A 24,238-nucleotide genomic window follows, 5' to 3' on the forward strand; every position below is an offset into this window, starting at 1 on the left:
GGACTCGAGCTGATTTAGTGTTTCCCAAACCAATTGATCATCTGGTATTTCCTACCCTGTCCTTAACTGCTCCATGAATCCTGTGCTCCAAATTGGGTTTTAATTAAATATACTTGTTTAGTAATTTGATAGCTGAAAAATAAGTGATCTTTTGTTTCGGGATTGGCTTTACACAATTTTCATGATATGTCAATCCACAAACCGAATGTTACTTAGTGTCAACTCCTTTTCAGCAGTCTGTCTTGTGCTGCAGTTGGTGTCGAGCCTGGATAAAGGAGGGTGGTTGCATTAGGTGGTAGCAAGTGTAACTCTCTCTCTCTCTCTCTTAATTTCTGCAAGAATAAATTTTAATCATGATCTGTTACTCTGTATTGGTAAAGTTATCTAAGTTATTCTTAAGTCTACAGAAACTTGATGGGTAGCAGCAATGTGTTGGTCCACTTAGTAATGGATATTGGATATATATTGCGTGACCCACATGACTATTCTCAATATATGTTTAACACAACATATATTACAGAGACACAAGCAAGCATGCAACAGTGTGATCACTTTTGTTGGACTGTGTGCACGAGGTTGCTTTTTCTGGTTAGTTGGTAGTAAACTTGCTGACACTATGCTCCCTCTTTAAACACATACACAAAAACAAAAACAAAAACAAAAGAAGAAGTATATTTCTGTCTTTAATCTCTAGTTTTATCCTCAACCTTTGTTCTAGGTCAAACAAAAAATTCTTAAGAAAGTAATGAGTGGCACATTATGTCATTTGGGGTTTGACCTCTTTATAAAGATGGATGTGCACCATTAGGTAGAGTGTGTAAAAAGTTGAATTTTTGTCTTGTTAATTCAATATTGTCCTTTATTACCATAGTCCTTGTTTTGTTTTGGTTTTTTTTTTCAGGAGAAGGTAAGCTTAAGGCTAAAAGCCTACGGTGTCTGAACTATACATATATATGGAATTTATAGGTGGAGTAAACCCATCTAAACAAATTACAAACTGGTTTTGACGTAAAAAATGACTGATCTGATAATTCGTTCAATATTTGTAGGTGCTCCTTCAAAAATGAGTTTGTTTCTAACTCCTCTCTAGCAATCATATATTGATGTTGCCCAAGTAAGCTTGCAGACATTCTCGAAGCTGGTGTGTCCCAAGCTAGACACTTAATTTTGATGTTCCTCCTGTGGCAGCGTGGGTTTGTGTACTCTGAATTTTGATTTGTCAATGTTATATGCAAGATTTGGGATTCGGTAGTGGTCCTCATGGTACGTGTTCCATTAATAGTTTCATAGGTATATAAGATAAAGTAGTGCGCATATTTCTCCACCATATCCACTCTAGAGAATTTTTATTATTAGAATATACATTTGTTGTGAATTATGCCCTTAGATTATGCGTGTGCGCACACACACATAGGAAATACGAAAAAGTTAGAGAAAATCAAAAGGGAGAAGAAGAGCATGAATTCATGTGATTCGACAATGTGTATACGTCCACAGAGTCCCTATGTAATTTCACTATCAAGTGAAAAAGCTAGCTTAGGGTTTCAATCTTCGGCTACAATGTATATATTGCCCCATATGAAAACCCTAAAATACCCTCATATGATATACTTTTACATTGCTCCTTGACTCAAATGTATTGTACAATGTCACGAGAAGGCTTCGCCCCCTTACACCACCCTAATGCACCCCCACTTAACTTTGTTTAAGTAGATAGGGAGGTCTTACACATTTATAACAGTCTTCAAGTGGATATCTTCTAAATATGAGCCACAACTTAACAATCTCCACCACCTTGATGAATATTCAGCCCTTTGGAACTTTTAGACATGTACGTCCACCAGAAGTTGCACATCATTGATTCAACCACTAGTAATATGGATTGTGAAGTAAGTTTAAGCAATGCAAGAGCTTCTAATTAGTAACAACCTTTCTTAAGTAAGTTCAAGCAATGCAAGAACTTCTCCTTAGTAAGTTCAAGCAATTCAATCAATGTATTTTGTTTTGATATGATAAATTTTGTTTATTGCTAAGTAAATACCACCTTAGTAACAACCTTCGTTAACATGTCAGTTGCATTTTCCTGTGTAGCCATCTTAATTAACTAAATCTCATAGTATCAATCGACTCTTGTATCTTGTGATATTTGACTGCAATGTGTTTTGTTCTGACATGATAAACTTTGTTTATTACTAAGTAAATACCACTCTAACTGTTACAATGCAAATAAATAGTTTGTTGCTCTATACCAACTCAACAGTGTTCAAGTGGATGACTTCTGAATATGAGCTACAACTCAAGAACATCCATTTTTCAACTTGAATATATTTTATGCCTTTATATGTGTGAATGTGTGTGTACAGGTTTTCTGGTTTCAACTGCAAAGTTGGTGAACATTTGAATTCTCTTACCCAATGATTGATATGTTGGATTAGAATTGAATAGAGTGAAATGGAATGAAAAATCATATGCGAATATGTAAAATTATGAGTAGCAATTCCATTCCATTTCATTCATATATTTATTGGTTTTGGAATTATTGTGATTAATTAATAAAACTAATATGGGTTTTCCATTCATATATTGCCAATTCAGGTTTTTTTTTCTTTATTTCTTTTGTCAATTCCTTCAGTAACTCTCAAAGGTTTTTCACAGGTCTCCAGAAATAATACTATAATAATAATAGCTGTAGTTGTAATTCAGCAAGTAACTGGCATTCTTGTAATTACCATCCGATTTCTTATTGTTAGTAAATTTACCTGAATTATTTCTGGAAATTCCTTATTCTGGATTTTTAGATATATTGTTTAATCAATATTAAATTTGAAAAAATAAAGTAATGCAGATTGTTTGAATCTTGCTTTCTTTTTGTTCCACTCTTTCTTAAGTTAGGCATTAAATTGAACACTCTTACTTGCCATTACCCCAACCAAAAGAATTCCTTCTTATAGGGTAAAATATAGAAACCAAAATTTTGTTTTAAATTTTGCAGTGACATGCTCTAGCAAGGGATTTAGAATCGTTGACTAGTTTTGTTGTGTCCGAGATGCTAGAGTAAGGGGGAATTAGATTCAATGGCGAATTATTAGTTATTGAATAGTTTGTTGAGTACTATTATTTGTCTTACTCATCCCTCTATTATTGAAATAGTACAACTACTATAATTGTGAGTATTGTTAAGGGAAAGGGGATAGTCCAAAACACAAATACAACACACACAATCACACAGAACACAAACGGATTACATGGTTCGGCCACGCTCAGCCTACGTCCACGGGAGAGATGGAGTGTCACTATATGATCAATAAGAAAAATACAATGGAGGAGGAGAACACACTCTAACTCAACTCCAGCTCAAACCTCTCTGCCTTTAGCACACAGCTCACTTGCATCAACACTTGTATATTTTCTCTCACACACTTTCCTTTACAAAGCAGCGTATTTATTTTACCAGAGAGGAGACGTGAGACAAAGCAGCAATAAAAAAAAATACGCATGCTCGAGGCTACGTATGCTTCAGGTGTTGCACCTTCCCAAGTAGAAATAAATGCACCCACATGAATGGGCTAACAAATCACCGCCTCCAAACATGTGGGGGCAACCAAGTGTCCGCTGCTCTAGTGCTGCAACACTGTGTCCTCGCCTTAGACTTTAGGTGTAACGACCCAGAAAAATTAATTAATAAAAATAATAAAAAAAAAGGGAAGAAAAAGAAATATTTTAAAGGGTGTCAGCAAGGAATCATCGACGAACCAACCGGTCTCATAGACAAGCATTCTGCCTGGGCTCGTCGACGAAGAGTTACCAAGAGGGGTTTCATATTACTAAAATTCGTCGACGAGTTTCCAGTTTTGTCCAAGAACAGTGTGCTTGGACTCGTTGACGAGTTCATGTGTCTCATCGAAAAATTCCTACCTATAAATAGCAAATCCTTTCATTTTCAGCGAGGATTTTTTGCATGTAGCCTCTCTCTCTCTCTCTTTAGAAAAACGGCTCTCTCATCTTCTCTTTAGGTTTCTGGCCCCATTTCTCCTTGGTTCGACGATTGGAAGCTACCACGATACTCCTGGGAAGATTCTCTACAACATAGACAGAACATATTTTCAATTTGAGAAGTTTGGGAAACATCCCAAAACTAGGGTAAGTGAGATAATTTAAGATTTTATTATTATTTTAAGATATATGGAACCTAGGAAATATTAAATGAGCGTTTTCTAAGATTTGAGGAAGTTGGGATTTTTGGAATATAAGGTCTCATTTTGTTTGATTTTAGGCTGAATCCCGATGAGCAAATAAGGGGAAATATTTTGTAACAGCATTTTTATTAATTTTAAACTGACTAATTTTGGGTATAAACTTTACATAGGTATAATTTTCTGGACCGTGCAGGTATTAAAAATATTGTTTTTGAATATATAATATATTGGGAAAAATTATGTGGCATGAAAATAACTTTGAAAATTAAATGGTTGTGAGTACTGTGGAATGACGATTTATTGTGATTGTGAATACTGTTTGGACTGCGATTTATGCTTGGTTGGAAATACTGGTTGATTGTGTATACCATGGTATATGTGTGGATGTGTTTGAGTGGTTGGATTTGCTTTTGATTTGTGTTGTGGTTCATGTAAATTGCGATATAGCATTGGCAGTGGTATGAGGAGGTCGTTATATGAGCGTTTATATTGGGGGTAAAACATTGGCAGTAGTATGAGTTTGTTTTACCTATTTACCATGAACAGGGTGGTATGTGTTGTAATCTGTGTGATGTTTAGTCCTGTGTGAACCGTGTAATCTATGTGGTTGATTAGTCCTGTGTGGACATGTATATTGTATGTATGATAGTCATGTGTGTACAGGTATGTTGTGTGTACTAGAGTTTTGTGTGGTCTTTGCATGAGTGGATATGGACTCTATGTGGGTGGGAATGGATAATGGGAATATCCTGTGTGGATTGATTGTGGTATGCGTATATGTGTGGAACTCTGTGAAATGACTGGCATTGGTTGCGTGTAATTTTAATTACTTAAGTATTTATGGTAAAGTAGAATTCTATACCTGAGAGCTTGCTGAGGAAGGTGAGTACTCTGGTAATTATTTGTGGATACCAGAGTAGAGAGAAGCCACTTGCATGGGCGGGTGACATTCCCTATTCTCGAAAACTTTACCTGGATACATAACCCGAGAGCTTACGGAGAAAGGTGAGTGCCTTGATTTTAGCATTAGAGCAGAGAGAATCTACTTATATGGGCGGGTAAACTTCCCTATTCTTATGAATTATCAGTAAAAATAATTATGTTGTGTGTATGGGAGACAGAGAAGTTGACAATGGTGTGATTATAAATGCTTTTTCTTGACTACTATTGGTAGTAAAATACAATTGTATGTATATTTTGTAATTATATATTAAACACTTCAGCCACACACTGTTGTAACTTATTTCTTCCTTACTGAGAGGTGTTTCACCCTGTCGATTTATTAATCTTTTCAGGTTTTCTAAGTGATCGAGCTTAGAAAGCTCTGGGCAGGGTTTAGTTGTTGTGTGGATAAAAAGAATAGGTTTATGTCATATTTTGTGTTATATTTTCCTGGTTATATAACATGGAGGATTTAGTTGTACCTTTTTATGGATTTGCGTATGTATATGTATAGCATTCTGGTATTTTGTTTGGGGTTATTTAATTATTTTCGCTGCGTAAATGGTATTAGATACGTATGATTGGTCTCATAACACTCTGAGGCCCACGTGGCGGGTCTGGGGCATTACACTAGGCGTCCCCACCCCCTCGCGAGAGTGCTCACACCCCCTTGTTGAGGTGCTCATGCAGTGATCATCTTCTGGATGATTTCAGTAGATCTAGGAGGCCCACTGAATCTGAACATAGCTCTAATTTCTCTCTAGTCACTGTTTTTGTCAACATGTCTGCTAGGTTTTGGCTGCCAAGGATCTTCTCAACTGCTAATAGCCCTTCATCTAGAAGAGATATGATGAACTGATAGCGGAGTCCAATGTGCTTGATCTTTGAGTGGAATGCTGAATTCTTCGCCAAGTGTATGGTGCTCTGACTATCACTATACAAAACACTTTTCATCTGCTTGAAACCCAACTCTGTCAACAAACCCTGTAACTAAATCATCTTTTTGCTAGCTTTTGTCATGACTGCATACTCTGCCTCTGTAGTGGATAGTGCAATGATTTTTTGTATCTGTGATACCCAACTAACGCCAATAACACCAACTACGAATACATATCTAGTAGTGTTTCTTCAATGATCTATCTTGCCAGCTAAGTCTGCATCTATGTATCCCTGCAATGTCAGATCACTTTTGTCAAAGCATAAACATTTGTTAATTGTACCTCAGAGATATCGTAATATCCATTTTACCATTTCCCAGTGGATTTTTCCTAGATTCAACATGAATCTTCTGACGGTTCCCACTACATGACCGAGATCTGGTCTCGTGCAAACCATGGCGTACATTAAACTTTTTATAGCTAAAGCATATGAGATTTTGTCCATTTCTTTCTTCTCTTCCTCTGACTCTGGAGACTGAGTTTTGATAACTTGAAATGACCGGCTAATGGTGTGCTAATTGCCTTAACATCACTCATGTTGAACCTTCTGAGAATCCGCCTGATGTACTTGGCCTGAGACAACTACAAGGTTCCCTCCTTTCTGTCCCTAGTGATTCTCATCCCAAACATCTGTTTTGCTGGACCTAAGTCTTTCATTTCAAATTCAGTGGACAATTGCCTTTTCAATTTTCTGATCTCGTCCATGTCTGATCCTGCAACTAGCAGGTCATCAACATAAAGCAAAAAAATTATGTAACTTGATTTATACCTCTTAAAATAACAACAATGATGAGTATTGCATTTGTGGTAGTCATTCTTTTGCATGAAGCCATCAAATTTATTATACTACTGCCTTGGAGCCTACTTCAAACCATACAGACTCTTATTCACCCTGCAAACAAGTTTTTCTTTGCCTTTCTCTGCAAAACCTTCAAGTTGGTGCATGTATATTTCCTCCTCTAGATCACCGTGGAGGAAAACAGTTTTTACATCTAACTGCTCGAGGTGTAAATTCTTTGCTACAACAATGCTCAAACCCGACTGAATGGTCGTGTGTTTCAAAACTGGTGAGAAGATTCCTGAGTAGTCAATACCTTTTATTTTTTGGAAGCCTTTAACCACGAGTCTTGCTTTGTATCTTCTCGAACCATCATGCTCTTCTTTTATGCGGTACACTCATTTGTTTTGAAGAGTTTCTTTTCCCTTGGGTAACCTAGTTAGCTCCCAAGTTCTGTTATCGGTGAGAGATTTCATCTCATCTTTCATGCCAAGTTCGCACTTACTAGCCTCATCCACATGACATGCTTCATCATAGCACTCTAGTTCACCTGCATCAATTACTAACAAGTAATCCAAATATCTCATATTCGGTACATGCGATCGGGAAGGCCTCCTCAGTATCGGAGTAGGAGTCGGAGTTGGAATCTGTGGTGCTTCAGTGCACTCCTCAATGATAGATTCCTCTGTTTAGGAATTATCAATAGTCTATTATGCCACGTTTCTGTTAGTGTAATCATCAAACTCTACAATATCGGGGTTATTTAGTACGAGATTACTTGATGATGTTGCGTCTTTGTACATAACCTTTTCATTGAAAACAACATCTCGAATCCTGATTATTTTCTTGTTTTGGTCATCCTAGATGTAGTAACCAAACTCATCCTCACCATATCTAAGGAGTGTGCATTTTTTAGATTTTGGATCAAGCTTGCCTTTAGCCTAATCACTAATATGTACATAAGCAAGGCAACCGAAAACTTTTAAATGTGAAAGTTTTACCTCTTTTTGCTCCATACCTCCTCTAGTAATTGGAATTGCAATGGTATTGATGTACTTCGATTGATTAGATAAGTAGTTGTGCTGATTGCTTATGCCCAAAACTACTTTGGTAAACCTGCTTGTAATCGCATACTTTTGGCTCTCTTAGTTAAGGTTCTATTCATTCGTTCTACTACGCCGTTGTGTTGGGGTGTACCTGTCACAGTTCTTTCAAGTTTGATCCCATGCTCGTAGCAAAACCTTTTGAATTCTCTATCTTCATATTCACCACCATGGTTTGATCTTAGTTTTTTGATTTTTAAGCCTGTTTCATTTTCCACCATGGTCTTCCATTTCTTGAAAATATCAAACACTTTGGATTTATGTCTTAAGAAATAAACTCATACTTTCCTGGAATGGTCATCAATAAAGGTGATGAAATAGGATTTCCCACCAATGGATGAAACAGGGCTCGGTCCCCAAACATCGGTGTGCACTAGCTCCAATTTTTCTTTCTTTGGAGTTCTGCCAAATGTGTAGAAACCCGAACCCATAAAAATAAAAGAAATAAATAAGAAATGAAGAAAGGGAAATTTTAAAAGGGCTAAGCAGTGGGACTTGTCGATGAACTCCCTGTCTTCGTCGACGAATGGTCTTCTGTGTCTCGTCGGCGAAGTTCAGGCGTCGTCGATGAAGAAATTCCAAAAGTCAGGAAATTTTAGGCTTAAGGTTCGTCCACGAACCCTTTCTTTCGTGGACGAACCTCCTTCTGCAACTCATCGACGAAGACTCCATTTCGTTGTTAACCTAATAGGTCACACCCAGTTTTGATCATAACAAATACTCTTGGTATTGATGGTTGTACTAAGGCTTGCATGCAGGTTCACCTTGCGTGCGTACTCGAACTAAAAGACATATTATGATGGCATGCGGTGTTCGTGCCAATGAATGAAGAAACTTTGTATTGTATTTGTAATTCTTTTTCACTTTCTTCATTCTAGGATGTAATATTATTATGAACTGTACACTCCTATGACTTGTAATAATTTGCATCATGCATGATAGGTAGGTATGCTCAAAGAGACTCTAGTTGGACCTTAGGTACCTACACTTAGTGCATATAGTCCCTAACATCACTTATTATATATGGGGAATTAAATAAGGCAAAATTGGACCTTAAATTGAAAAACTTAAGAGAGCTCGGGCGACCGAACCTATGGCATTTAAAACGCCTCGGGCGACCGAACCCTGGACAAAGTCAAATTGTTGACTTCTTGTTTAGTATACCGGACCAATTTGAATGTATCCTCCTCGGTCACCCGAACCCGTGTCAGAACACTTTTCACCAACTGGACACCCGAACCTTCGTGTTCAAAAAGGCTTCGGGCGATTGAACTTGTTAGTTCGGTTAACCGAACTTAGCTTTGGGCACCCGAATCACGGACAAAATGCTTCTGACTTTTGTTCAACCAATCGACCCTGACTTCGGGCACCCGAACCGCAGACAGAATGCTTCTGACTTTTGTTTAGCAAACCGAACCTGACTTAGAGCACCCGAACCTTTAAAAATTGATCTTCTGACTGAGTCTATTTGGGCACCCGAACCTTAGATCGGGCACCCAAATCTCTCGGGTTAAAATTGATTTTTACTGAAATTAAAAATGGTAAAATTTTTATGAACTTATTTTAAAATTTTCTAATATTGAGTCCCCAACGATCAAAAATTACCCCTTGCCTATATACACATGTTTATTTGCAATAATTAACAAGGATAAGCAAAAATAATTAAGGAAAAATTATCTCAAATTCGAAAATCCCTTTTTAGCCTATACTACTCCCAAACACTTATACACTTAATTCTTCTTTATCCTTCAAGTGTTGTGAGTATTTCTAAAGTGTTTGTGCTTAATCTCTTTAGCTAGTACTCTCATTTGCTATATTGTTTGATTGATTTTATTTGAGAGTATAGCCTTAAGTTCTTCCACCAATTTTATTTGATAAATCTTGTGTGAGAAGACTTAGAAGGTTGTGGTTCCTGTGTTGTCATTGCAAGACACCTAAGCCTATATTTTTTTGTGCAAAAATCGTTTTCAAAGCTTGCATTCAAACACACCTTGTGCTTAGTATATTGAGAACATTTTGCTGAGTTTGTTTGAATCAACTTGCTAGCATATTTGAAACCTTGATCTGATATTGAGATATTCAAATATTGTGTTTCAAATCTTGCTTAGGTTTACACTCTTGATCATTGATTGATTATCTATACTTGATTGAATGTTTAGCACACATTAGAACACTGAGCATATTTACATATCATACGTGCTTGTATTATTGCTTGAGTTATACTGGTGTACATATCTGCTTGTAAAGAAGCATATTTCCATGTACAAAAATTTCATATCATTTGTTGTATTCCAGGCGTGGACCTAAAGAGAGATACTAGCCCTGTGGAATAGTCCCAAACTGGCTTAGACCTGGTTTGGAAAGGTAGGTGCGTCATCCTGGTAAGGTGTGTTGTATTAGGTGTCACTCTACCCGTTTAAGTGAGCCATAGTGGAATCCTTGTGCTCGTGTAGCCAAGGCAGGGACGTGGGCAATTTGGCCGAACCTCGATAACATATTGCGTGTATTGTTTACTTTTATGCACTTTACTTTTATTGCACGTGCATGTTTATTTATTGATCACATAGACTGACCCTAGGTTGTGTAATACTGCTGTTAAACCGATTAACCTAGGTGATAATTTTTAAATACCCAATTCACCACCCTCTTGGGGTTGCACCAAAGCTAACAGTCAACGAATCTGACCGGGTCAACGACTTATAAATAGATTTTTAACTTACTTCTTCATTAAGAAATCAAATCTCTCTCTCTCTCTCTCTCTCTCTCTCTCTCTCTCTCTCTCTCTCTCTCTCTCTCTCTCTCTCTCTCTCTCTAACCATGCCCCCACCCCTTCTCTACGATTTCTCATTGTTCGTCGCCCAAATCGACGATCGGAAGTTACCACGAGGATATAGGGGAAATTCTCTATAAGTCTAGTGGAGTAGATTTTTGAACTAGGTCTTTCTAGACATCACTCCAAAGTTGACATAAGGGTAGAAATAAGCTATATGTCTAGCATGTAATTAGTTAAATGGGGTGTATGGGCTTGGGGATGTTTAATGGTTGCTAATCTGGGATTTGAGTTAATTAAACTGGGGGAAATGTGGTTTTAGGATTTTGGGCTTTGTATCTCTGTAGGGTGGGCTTTAGGAGCGTCATAGGAACTCTCTCAGTAAACAGGTAAGGGGATTAAGTTAAGTCAGGATTTTATTAAAGTTGAACCGATCAAACTGCTTCGTATGTATGTATATTTATGTTTTCAGTTGTTATTTTGAAAATCAACTGTTCAAAATGGACCTTTTTCAAATCTAGGAGATATGATATGATGTTTTGAGTTAAAAATGAATGGTGAAAAGTTTGGTTTGACCTTATAAACTAAATATACTATGTTTCTTGGTTGCCTACGAACTATGTTCAAAATACTGAAATCGTGTGGTAGGTGAATATTATTTTGGGGACTATAGGATAATCAAGCTTGTGAATGTTTGTGAAATACTAGAACTTTTTTGTGAAAAATATAGGGATTTGATATAGCAGTTGTGAGCCGAGTTGTATATAACGACTAGGGGCCAGGTTTTATTTGATGGTCAGGGGCTGGGATTTTGTTTAGCGGTTGTGAGTCAAGTTGTATATAATGGTTGGGGACTGGGTTTTATTTTATGATCGGGGGTCAAGTTTTATAATATGATAGGTTGTATACGAAATGAGTTTGAACTACAGTTTTTGATTACTTAAATTGCATGATATGCTTTAGGAACCTCGAAGACCAATTGTATTATGAGCACAGTACCGTTGCTAGAGATTCAGTATTTGGTCATGTGCGCCCACACTATTCTGGACAGAAGTGTAAGGTGGTTTCAGCCGATTAGCCTACGGAGAGGTGATACCTTCCTTGGAAGTCCAGACCAGGAAATGGTAAGGCAATCGGACCCGCGACTAGATTGTGGATGCCTCCAGACGTAGTTAGCAGATGGATGATTTTCACTTTGTTTGGGTTGATCCCCCAGGGCTTAGTCCAGCCTTCGGGCCGCACAACCCATATCATGGGGAAGTAAATGGTGTTTAGTCCCAAGGAGTGTCTTTTATACATATTTGTAGATTTATGTAAATGATGTTACTTATTTACTGAACTATTTATACTATGGAAACGAGATGAGTATTTTCAACTGTATAAAGTGAGTACAATGTAAAATAGCTATTTTCGATTAAATGGAGGATGAATGTTTTCTGTAAACACTAAATGCATGCTGACCACACACTGATGTTAACTTAATCTTCCGTACTGAGAAGTGTCTCGTCCCAATATACAAATCATCTTTTCAAGATACACTAGGGATCATGCATAGCAGACTAGAGGGGCTGAGTTAGAAGTATAGTGTATGTATGTTGGATGTATGGATTGAGTTGTTTTATTTGTACTGTTTTAATGGGTTGTAATATGGATAATTGGATACTATTGTGTATAAAGGTAGTTTAGAACTCTGGTAATGGATTATGGAGAATGTTCTATTTACTTCCGCTGCATTTATAATATGAATGTGGTATCAAGTACACAGACGTTACTAAAGTAGAACCCTGGGCCCACATGGCGGGTCGGGGCATTACAGGTAGTATCAGAGCCTAGGTTTGTTAGGTTCTGCAGACTTGGATGGTTAATGATTACCAGAGTATTAGTTGAGATAGTATAAGAGTGGGTAGGTTGGGCAAGTCTTCGTCTGGAAGTTTAGATACGGTGATCCTTCGATGGTTTTCTGTGTTTTTTCTGGAATAACGATTTCAGAAAAACCACGGTAAATCCATCAGTTGAGAAACTAGAACTTGGAAATGTAAGTGGGATCGTTAGGTCAGTTGAATAGGTGCGTAGTGTCAGTGTTATGGACAGAGGTTGGTACCTTGACGACTTTGTAGCAAAATTGTGTAAATGATCCCTTTAATTATAAACTCAAATGTTAATTATTTCGTCATTCCATACTTGCATCAACCGTGATAAATGTGGAATTTCTAAGTCGGTTTCTATCCTATCTTTTGGATGGATTATTGGGGAAAGGATATCTTAGATGGAGGGGATAATCATGTGGATACCTCTAGTGAAGATGACGTTGATGCCTCGGTAGTACTGCACATTATAGCATGATAGGCTTGGAAGGAAACATGGAGGGATTCCCAAGAGGAGGATCAGCTATCGACTAATAGGGACTGCACGTTCCTGCAGTTTACCCGGGTAAGTCCGCCGGCGTTTTCAGGAGGAGCGAACCCAATTGCAGCTAAAGATTGGGTTCAAGAGATGGAGAAGCTATTGGGTGTGCTGGAGTGCACAGAGGAATAGAAGGTGCGGTTTGCCACCTTTAAATTGGTGGGGGAAGCAAAGAGGTGGTGGAGATCGGCAAAGCTGGTGGAGGAACAGCGCCCAGGATATGCATCTATTACCTGGAGCCGTTTTAGGGAGGTTTTCTTTGACAGATACTTCCCTGTTGCCACCCGAGAGGCGAAGTCAGAGGAGTTCCTGCATCTGACCCAATGGCTCATGACTGTGCAGTAGTATGCGGTCAGGTTTGTGGAACAATCCCGTTTCGCTCCGCACATGGTCCCAAATGAGTCAAAGAAGGTTCGGATGTTTGAGAGAGGTCTGAGGCAGGGTGTATGCGCACAGGTGGTGGCGTCATTGACTCAGAGTTTCTCTGAGCTGGTGGACAGGGCCATGGTAGTCGAGGTCAGTATTCAGAGGGGGAGAGAGCAGTAAACCAGAAGAAGAGACCCTTGCCTTAGGGGTTTCAGTCTAGCACCGGCCAGAGTTCTTGGAGGCAGCCTGGTAATTTTACGAGCCAGTGATAGGAGATGGGATCTCGAGCTCCTTAGGGGAATTCTCGGCATTCTACCTGTCCCAAATGCCATAAGAGACATTGGGACGAGTGTAGTGCTGGATCGGCTGGCTGTTACCGGTGCGGTGGGAGAGGACATCTGGTGCAGGACTGTCGTGCGACATTGAATTACACAGCTCCACAACATCAGTATGGGGGAGGTAACCAGGCACCCCGAGGTGGTCACCAGAGGGGCGTCGTCCATGCACAGGTGTACTCACTAACGCCAGGAGATGCGGAGAATGCCGGGGATGTGGTGACAGGTATGATTTCCCTTATGTCAAATAGTGCTATTGTGTTGTTTGAATTAGGTGCGACACACTCATTTGTGTCTTAAGGATTTATTAAACTGTGCGGGGTGGAAACACAATCGTTAGATGCCAAGTTAGCTGTGATCACACCGACAAGGTCAGTGGTGATGTGTAACAAGGTGATTAAGGATCACCAGTGGAAATTCAAGGAAGAAGGCTATCTGCTAGCTTAATTTTTTTCGATATTCATGGATTCAACATTATTTTAGGGATGGATTGGCTAGCATCTAGCTATGCGAGTATCGACTGCCACAGGAAGGAGGTGGTGTTCAGACCCCCAAGGGAGCAAGAATTTAAATTCGTCGGGTCGTGTGTGCGCTCTGCACCACAGATCCTTTCAGCGATGCAGGCAAGAAGGTTACTTCTGGAGGGTTGCTGGGGGTGCCTGGCATGTGTGAAAGAAGCACTGAAGGAGGGACCTAAGCTGGAGAATATCCCAGTGATAAGGGGGTTCTCGGATGTGTTTCTTGAGGACTTATGAGGATTGCCTCCTGATCGCAAGGTGGAGTTTTCCGTTGACTTAGCTCCAGGGACGACACTGATTTCTAAGGCACTTTACCAAATGGATTCGATTGAACTAAAGGAGCTAAATGAGCAATTACAGGAACTTTTGGATAAAGTTTTTATCAGACCGAGCGTTTCACCTTGGGGAGCGCCGATGTTGTTCGTAAAGAAGAAGGATGGGTTGATGAGGATGTGCATCGACTATAGGGAGATTAATAAGGTGACAGTGGAGAATAAGTACCTATTACCTCGTAATGAAGATTTGTTTGACCAGCTGAAGGGCACTCAGGTTTTCTTTAAGATCGATCTACGATCTGGGTATCATCAGTTGAAGGTGAAATCAAAGGATGTATCGAAGACATCTTTCTGAACCCGATATGGCCATTACAAAATTTTGGTTATGCTGTTCGGTTTAACGAATGAGCCTACAACATTTATGGACCTGATGAATAGGGTGTTCTTCCAGTACTTAGATCAGTTCATGGTGGTGTTCATCGATGACATCCTGGTTTATTCAAGGAGTCCTGCAGAGCATGAAACTCATTTTGAGACTAATACTTCAGCTACTCAGAGAGAAGAGGTTATTTGTTAAATTCAAGAAATGCGAGTTTTAACTAGAACAAGTGGCATTTATGGGACATGTAGTGTCCAGGGAAGGAATTTCAGTGGACCCAAGTAAAGTAGAGAGGGTAGTTGATTGGGTGAGACTGAAGAAGGTGCATAGGATTAGAAGTTTCTTGGATTTGGTAGGGTACTATTGCCGGTTCGTCTAGGGTTTCTCTAGGCTGTTAGGTCCTTTAACATAGCTTACGAGAAAGAATAGTAGGTTTGAGTGGACTAGTGAGTGCGAGCAAAGCTTCCAAGAACTGAAGTAGCGACTAGTCACAGTGTAACGACCTACTTATTTTACCATTTTTTTTCCTATGATAATAAAAACTGATATAATAAACCTAGCAGATCATAATCAACTTGAACCCGTGGGTACCAGGGATACATTAGAAATATAACACGGAAGCCTAAGTAGCAGGAAACATAAAATCATATACATCTCATTTTATCATTCAATACAATACCAGAGTTTACTACATTCATCGTACACATCCCAAAACAATCAAAACCAATCCTAGGGTCATCACCCAAAAATCCATCTGACCCTAGAAAAAGACTTACCCTTCAGATAGGGTAGGTCAAACGAACTCTAGCATTGCGGAGCTTTATCCGCTCTCCTATCTAGGGCTCCTGAAATGTTCATATAATTTGGGGTGAGACACCTCTCAGTAAGGGAAAATAAACTAATATCAGTGTGTGGCAACATGAGTATTTCCGTGTTACACACATAAACATATTTAGTGAAATTATTTGTGTCATATCTGTGAAAAATATATAATCATATCATAATAGAATATACTGGATTTCTATAGACATAATTCATCTCATATGATAATAATACAAAAATAACCCTAGAAGGTTAGCTGGCTAGTGTCATCTCTTACCCCCACATGACTGGGTTGTGTGGCCCGAAGGCGGGACCTGACAATGGCTGGTTGACCACTTCTAAGTCAAAAGCAAAGTCTGTAAGTACGATGGGTCTGCAAGACCTACTTCGCACACCAGGGACGCCAACATTACCATAAACCACATCGACTATCCATCCCCACACTACCCTATACGACAGCGATAACGCTAACATCATGATGATCATGATCACATAGCTACGATACCGTGCTTGTGTAAGCCTAAATCAAGCCAACCAGGTTCTGATAACGTATAACATATTTCAAATTATGATACATTGCTATTCCATAATAATAAATGTCAAATCAATATCATCATATCACATTTCATAGCATATTATGAAAATCTTCGGCCCTTACGTCAGCATTTCGTATTTTATTAATCATGGCTCGTACGCCGTATCACATATTAAATAAAACGTTCGGCCTGTACGTCGACATATCTTATAAAAGGCTTGGCCCATACGCTGGCATATCATGTGAGAACATCCTCGGCCTATACGCTGGTATATTATATAAAACTCTCGGCCCGTACGCCGATATACCTTATAAAACTTTTGGCCCGTACGCCGATATATCATACTAAAACTTTGTATCATTTAACATTTTCCCATAAAACAATAATTCATAGTAAATTCTACTCATGCCACACAAAATGGTTATTACACATATTTAAAACATATTATCATTTACAACAGTATTTTCCCAAACATAATGCTAATATATATATTTATTTATTTATTTTCCTGAAATTAAATGCTGTAAAACTATACATATATTTTCATAAAACAATTAGTTTAGTTTATCCCCTTACTTGACTTTTGAAAAGCCCCTACGACAACCAGTCCTGCACCCGCAGGGTTCCCCGTTCAACATCCTAAAAATAACATCTCCCAAAATAAAAATTCAGTATTTCTTCGACTATTACATTTTCTACAACTGTAGGAAAGTCAAATACTGAATAGAAAGTCTTACCCTAAATCTGGGATGAAATTCAAGTTAGCCCCACCAACAATCCACTCCAACAGATTTGAAGAGAACTCTTCTATGAGTGTCGTGGTGGCCTCAGATCGTCGAACCGACGAACATTCGGCCCAAAAACTTAGAGAGAAGGGGTGGAAACCGAAGTGGAGAGGGAGAGAATTTGTTTTGGGTTAAAAATCTACGCTGAAATCCGAATTAGAGCTATTTATACACTCGCCTTCGTCGACAAGCCACGTCACCTCTTTGACGAAGTCACGAAGGAAGTTCGTCGACGAACGTTTGTTTCTCATTGACAATTCAGAGGTGGCAAAATAACCTCTCTGTATTTTCTCGTCGACGAGACACGTCCCAGTCGACGAGCCCCTCATGTGTACTCGTCGACGAACTCCTTGTGTTCATCGACGAGGCCCTGTTTAAATATTGAAATTACAATTTCCTTTTCCCCTTTCTTTCATTATTTAAATACCATAATTTCCCAAGTCACTACACACAGCCCCAATGCTAACCATTCCATCAAGGGATGGTGGATTTGTAATCTATAGTGACGCATCTCAGAAAGGACTTGGGTTTGTATTGATGCAGTAAGGAAAGGTTATTACGTATGCTTCTCGCCAACTCAAGGAGTAGGAGAAGAATTATCCGACGCACGACTTGGAGCTGGCAGCAGTAGTATATGTGTTAAAGATCTAGAGACACTACCTTTACGGTGAAAAGTGCGAGATCTTTACGGATCACAAGAGTCTTAAATACTTTTTCACCTAGAAAGAATTGAACATGAGGCAGAGGAGATGACTTAAGTTAATTAAGGACTACGACTATACCATTAGTTACTATCCAAGAAAGGCGAATGTGGTAGCTGATGCTTTGAGTCAGAAGTCGATGGGTGCGTCAGTTTCAGCGGTTGTGGCACAGCATCAGATCAGAATGGACTTTGGGAGGTTGGGTGTAGAGTAAGTGGATGGGGATCCACAAGTGATCATGGCCAGTTTGATAATTCAACCAACTTTATAGGAGAAAATTAAAGCTACTCAGACAAAAGACAAAGAGTTAATGAAAATTGTGGAGAAAGTACGAGGTGAACAACCACCAAACTTCAATGTGTCTGAGGATGGAATTCTCAGATTTCATGGCAGATTGTGTGTGCCTAACGACATAGGGATTAAGAGGACGATTCTGGAGGAGGCTCATCGCTCTTCCTATACTATTCATCTACGGAGCACGAAGATGTATAGAGATCTGCGAGCATTGTTCCAGTGGAGTAACATGAAGAGAGAAATTGCCAGATTTGTATAACAGTACCTGACATGTCAGCAGGTAAAAGCAGAGCACCAGAGGCCAACGGGACCACTACAACCACTTGATATTCCTAATTGAAGTGGGAGCATATCTCGATGGACTTTGTATCAAGGTTGCCTTCGGTGGTGCATGGGCAGAATGCTATCTAGGTTATTATGGATCGGTTGACGAAGACTGTGCACTTCGTTCCAATCAGAGTCAGTTACTCTATGAATAAACTAGCAGAACTTTATGTTTAGGAAATTGTACGACTTCATAGCATCCCGGTTTCCATTGTTTCAGACCGAGATCCACGGTTCACCTCTCGATTCTGGAAGAGTTCGCAGGACACCTTGGGATCTCAACTTACATTCAGTACTGCGTTTCACCCGCAAACGGATGGGCAGTTCGAAAAGACCATTCAAATTCTAGAGGATATGTTGCGGGCGTGTGTGCTGGATTTTGGGGATAGTTGGATTTGCTATCTACTGCTCGTTGATTTTGCATATAATAACAGTTATCAGGCTAGTATTGAGATGGAACCGTATGAAGCTTTGTATGGCCGCCGGTGCCGATCTCCATTGTACTGGGATAAGGTAGGCGAGTGGTAGATGTTGGGACTAGAATTAGTTCAGCAGACCTCTGCAAAGGTTGAGCTTATCAGGGAGGGGATTAAAGCAGCACAGAGTCGATAGAAGAGTTATGCGGATACTCGCCGATGGGATTTAGAGTTCGAGATTGATGATATGATATTTTTTAGGATTGCTTTGATGAAAGGGGTGATGGGGTTTGGGAAGAAAGGCAAGTTGAGTCCTAGGTACATTGGGTCATTCGAGATCTTAGAAAGGATTGGTCTAGTTGCCTATTGAGTGGCATTACCCCCAGCGTTGTCTAGGGTTCATAATGTTTTCCACGTATCAGTGCTGATGAAATACATGTCAGATCCTTCGCACGAGATAAGTTATGTGTCTTTGGAAATCGGGGATGCTCTGGCATACGAGGAGGTACCGTTATAGATTCTGGATCAAAAAATATAGGAACTGCGTACTAAGGACATAAATACAAAGTAAAGGAAGCTTCTTGTGAGTTAGAGATATAAATACGCCAGAAGTACTCAAAACTTTTCAGAGAGTTTTAGCACTAGAGAGGTAAGTGTTAGTTTTATTTGTAGGTCAGGTAAGGTAGGTTTGTTGAGTTGGTTAGTTGTTTATGATTTCATATATGAATGGTCTTTGGGAGAGTTTGGTATGATATTGTAATCTCCCAAAACATTGTGTGTAACCACGGTATTTCATCAGCCATAAGTGGAGGTATTTAATAAACTTGGGACGGGGCCGCTATGTGGGTGGCTACCGACTCTTCTGTAGAGATGGATTGTGAGTTAAAGATGTGGTCAGTAACAGTTAGCAAATTTCTAGGATGAAATTTTTATAAGGGGGGAATATTGTAGAAACCTGAACCCTAAAGAACAAAAGAAATAAATAAGAAAGGAAGAAAGGGAAATTTTAAAAGCGCTAGCAGTGGGACTCGTCGACGAATCCCCTGTCTTTGTCAACAAATGGCCTTTTGTGTCTTGTCGACGAAGTTCAGGCGTCGTCGACGAAGAAATCCTGAAAGTCAGGAAATTTCAGGCTTAAGATTCGTCAATGAACCCTTTCTTTTGTTGAAGAACGTCCTTTTGCAACTCGTCGACGAAGGCTCCATTTCATCGACGAATCCAACCAAGTCAACGTGTAAAGCCCCGTACCCGCCAAGTGGGGCCCAGGTGTTATGAGACCAATCAGGTGTCTTTGATTCCATTCACGCAACAAAACTAATTAAACAACCTCAAACAAAATATCAGAGTTCTATATATATATATATACAAACCTATAAAAGGGTATACCAAATCCTCCATATTATATAACCAAGAAAATTTTAACATAAAAACTGTATATAAACCTGTTCTTTTATCTACTCACAACTAAACCTCGCTCCATAGCTTTCTAAGCTCGATCACCTGAAGGACCTGAAAAGAATAATAATTCGATGGAGTGAGACACCTCTCAGTAAAGAAGAAAAAGCTATAAACAGTGTGTGACAGAGAGTTTAATACATACCAAAAGCAATTATCTGATAATCAATAACATAGAAGCTAAGAAGTCACATCACTAATAATCACACTATCATCTGATATTATACACACAATCATAGTTACTTTTACAAATAATTCTCGAGAATAAGGAAGATTACCCGCTCATACAAGTAACTTCCCTCTGCTCTATTGATAATACCAGGGCACTCACCTTACATAGTAAGCCCTTGGGTGGAGAATTTTACTTTACCATAAATACTTATGTAATTATAGTTACATGCATCCAATGCCATCATTTCACAGAGATCCACGTATATACACATACCACAACCAATCCACACATGATATACACATATTTCATGCACACCCACAAAGGGTCCATAACCACACAAAATATAACGTCCACACAAGACTGGTCCATATAGGACTAGCACCTTCACAGAATACATGGTCCACACAGGACTAACACCTTCACAATAATATATCATGGCCCACACAGGCACCACAACCACACAGGTTACAAATCCACACACACACAACCCCGTTCATAGTAAATCGGTAAAACACACTCCTCATTCCGCTGCCAATGTTTTACCCCCTTAATATAAATGCCTATATAACGACCTCCTTATACCACTGCCAACGTTATATGGCGATTTATATTAGGTACGATATAACAACCTCCTCATACCACTACCAATGCTATATCACAATTTACATAAACCACATTACACATCCTATGCATAACCAATCATCCAGGCACATCCTCACATTTACCAAAGTATTCATAATCAAACAATACTCACAATTGTACAATATCCACGAACAAGTAGAATTACAATCCAAACAGTATCCACAAGCAAACAGTAAAACACTATCAAGTAGTACTCACAACCATTTAATTATGAAAGTTATTTCCATGCCGTACAATATTTCCCAAATACCATATATTTAATTAAAATCATTTTTTATCCAAACGTCTACCCATTTAGATAAACAAACCTAAATATATATATAAAAAATTGTATATACTCGAATTTATCGGATTTAAAATTAATTAGAAAGCTACTATAACGTTTTCCCCTTACCTGCTCCTCAAATTTCTACCTAAGCTGAACGGAAAATTATATTCCAAAAATCTCAACTTAATCAAATCTCAAAACAATACTCATTTAATACTTCCTAGGTTTCATATTCTTCAATTTAATAATAAAACTTAAAACATCTCACTTACCCTAATTTTGGGATGATGCCCTAAAATCCCAAATCAACGATCGGTTCTGATAGCTTTGCAAAGAATGATCCCACGAACCTCGTGGTGGTTCCGGATCATCAAAATAATCCTTAATGGAGTAGAAATTGAAGAAAATGGAGAGGGTGGACATAGGGTTTCGGAGAAGAAAGAAAAGGAAAATACGTTTCCTTTGCAAAATGCTCGTAGGACTTTCTTATAATCCTCTCTGCATAGAAAACCATCGTCGGTTTCCCTAGGCCTTCAGAAAACCATCGTCGATTTTATCTTTAACCGCCCCAGATTTACTGTTTACCCTATTACCGCCTCTCGGTGGATTTAGAAAACCGTCGCTGATTTTCTCTCCTCTCCAGAAAACCGTCATCGATTTTCTCCTGAACTGGCCAAAAATCAATTTTCCCCTAATTTTTCTTTTTATTTCCCTTTATTTCTTTATTTTATATTTATTTTCTTTTAATTTTCAGATTCGGGTTGTTACATTCTCCCCTCCTTAAAAGAATTTCGTCCTCGAGATTCGTCAATTTCATATTTTCACAATTTTAAGATCTAGTTAACCATATTTATACATTTCAATTAATTTTAATATATGCAGCATCAAATCACTCAAAGTCAAACAAGATTATTACTTATGCAAACGTAAATATATTACCTATGCCTTTAGCATTGTCTCCCTTTGCTGTGCCAAGCATAAAAACACATGCCAAGTCGTCGCCGCCATGAGGCACCGGGTTGTTCCTCCAATTCTGATCTAAAGCAGGTGCATTGTTCAGCGGTTCTCGACACTGTCGGGTTATATGGCCATACTTGCCACATCTATAGCACACGACACCCCTACCCCAACATTCTCCCCAATGCCTTTGATTGCACCTGGAATAGTGGGGGCGTGACGATTCACCTTGTCGTCCTCGATCGTTCCTTTCTAATTTCAGACCTGCCGTATCTCTGTCTCCCCTCCACGACCCTTGTCTGACATTTGTTTGGGATCTGGGAGATACGGGTCTCCTCCTTCGTTCTGAAGCCTTTGCACCTTTCTGCAAACTCGACTCTGCAACGGTGGCTTTATCCACCAGTTTTATGAAGTCCTGTATCTACAAACACGCCATATGTTCATGAATTCTCTTATTTAGGCCCCTTTCAAACCATCTCGCCTTTTGATATTCATCTGGGACCATGAAATGTGCAAAATAGGAGAGTTCTAGGAACTTAGCAGCATACTGCTGAATAGTGAGACACCCCTGAGTCAAGTTGAAAAATTCTTCTGCCTTCGCATTTCTACTGGTGGCGGGAAAATATTAGTCATAGAAGACCTGCTTGAAACGACCCCAAGTCATTGCTATAGGTACTACACACTACTCTTCCAACAACTTCACTACATGCCACCACTGTTCAGCTTCTTCGGTTAGCTTGAAAGTGGTGAAAAGAACTTTCTACTCGTCAGTGCAATTCAGCACTGCTAATATCTTCTCCATCTCTTGCATCCAAGTCTCAGCCTTGATCGGGTCAGTGCCACTCTCAAAAGCAAAGGGTTTCAAGCAGGTGAATTGATCAATCGCACAACCCTGGTTCACTAGTGGGTAGCTTGATCCCCCGAAATCTCGTCTCATCTCTTCCCTGACCTGGCAAGCTATACCTCGCAATAGTCGAGAGGTTTCAATCTCATCTCCGCTAGAAGCTCATAACTCGTTTCCTCCTCCATCGTCCACGCCTTTACCTCTAGGATCCATCTTGAATATATAATAGAGGCAAGTTTAAAATTTCTACATCTTAATATAATTGACATAATCATAAAACAGGAAACCAAATTAATATCAAAATCCTCAATTAAACATCCAACATCCAATTATTCGCAATCATCTTAACCTTCAAATTCAAATTCCAACTTTCAGTCTCTCTGCTTGGAAACATCACCGTCGATGGATTTACCGTGGTTTTCTGAAACATCAACTGATTCAGAAAATCACAAAGTCCGTCAAAGGATTTTTGCTTCCAGGCTACGAAACAAAACTCAAATTAGTGTCAGTACCTTAATCTATCCATTCCTACCCTTATTTAACCCAAACCTATACTCTGGTATTAATCCTTAAATTTTGCAAGACCGTTAGGTTTTGATACCAACTGTAACACCCCATACCCCGCCAAGCGAGGCACAGAGTGTTATGAGACCAATCATGTGTCTCTAATACCATTCACGTAGCAAAACTAATTAAACAACCTCAAACAAAATACCAGAGTTATATATATATATATATATATATATAAACCCATAAAAGGGTATACTAAATCCTCCATATTACATAATCAGGAAAATTTTAACATAAAAACTATATATAAACCTATTCTTTTATCTACTCACAACTAAACCCCGCCCCAGAGCTTTCTAAGCTCGATCACCTGAAGGACCTGAAAAGAATAATAATTCAACGGGGTGAGACACCTCTTAGTAAGGAAGAAAAAGTTATAAACAGTGTGTGGCCGAGAGTTTAATACATACCAAAAGTAATTATCTGATAATCAATAACATAGAAGCTGA

The sequence above is a fragment of the Malania oleifera genome, chromosome 2, assembly GCF_029873635.1.
Source record: "Malania oleifera isolate guangnan ecotype guangnan chromosome 2, ASM2987363v1, whole genome shotgun sequence".
In the NCBI taxonomy this organism is placed as follows: domain Eukaryota; kingdom Viridiplantae; phylum Streptophyta; class Magnoliopsida; order Santalales; family Ximeniaceae; genus Malania; species Malania oleifera.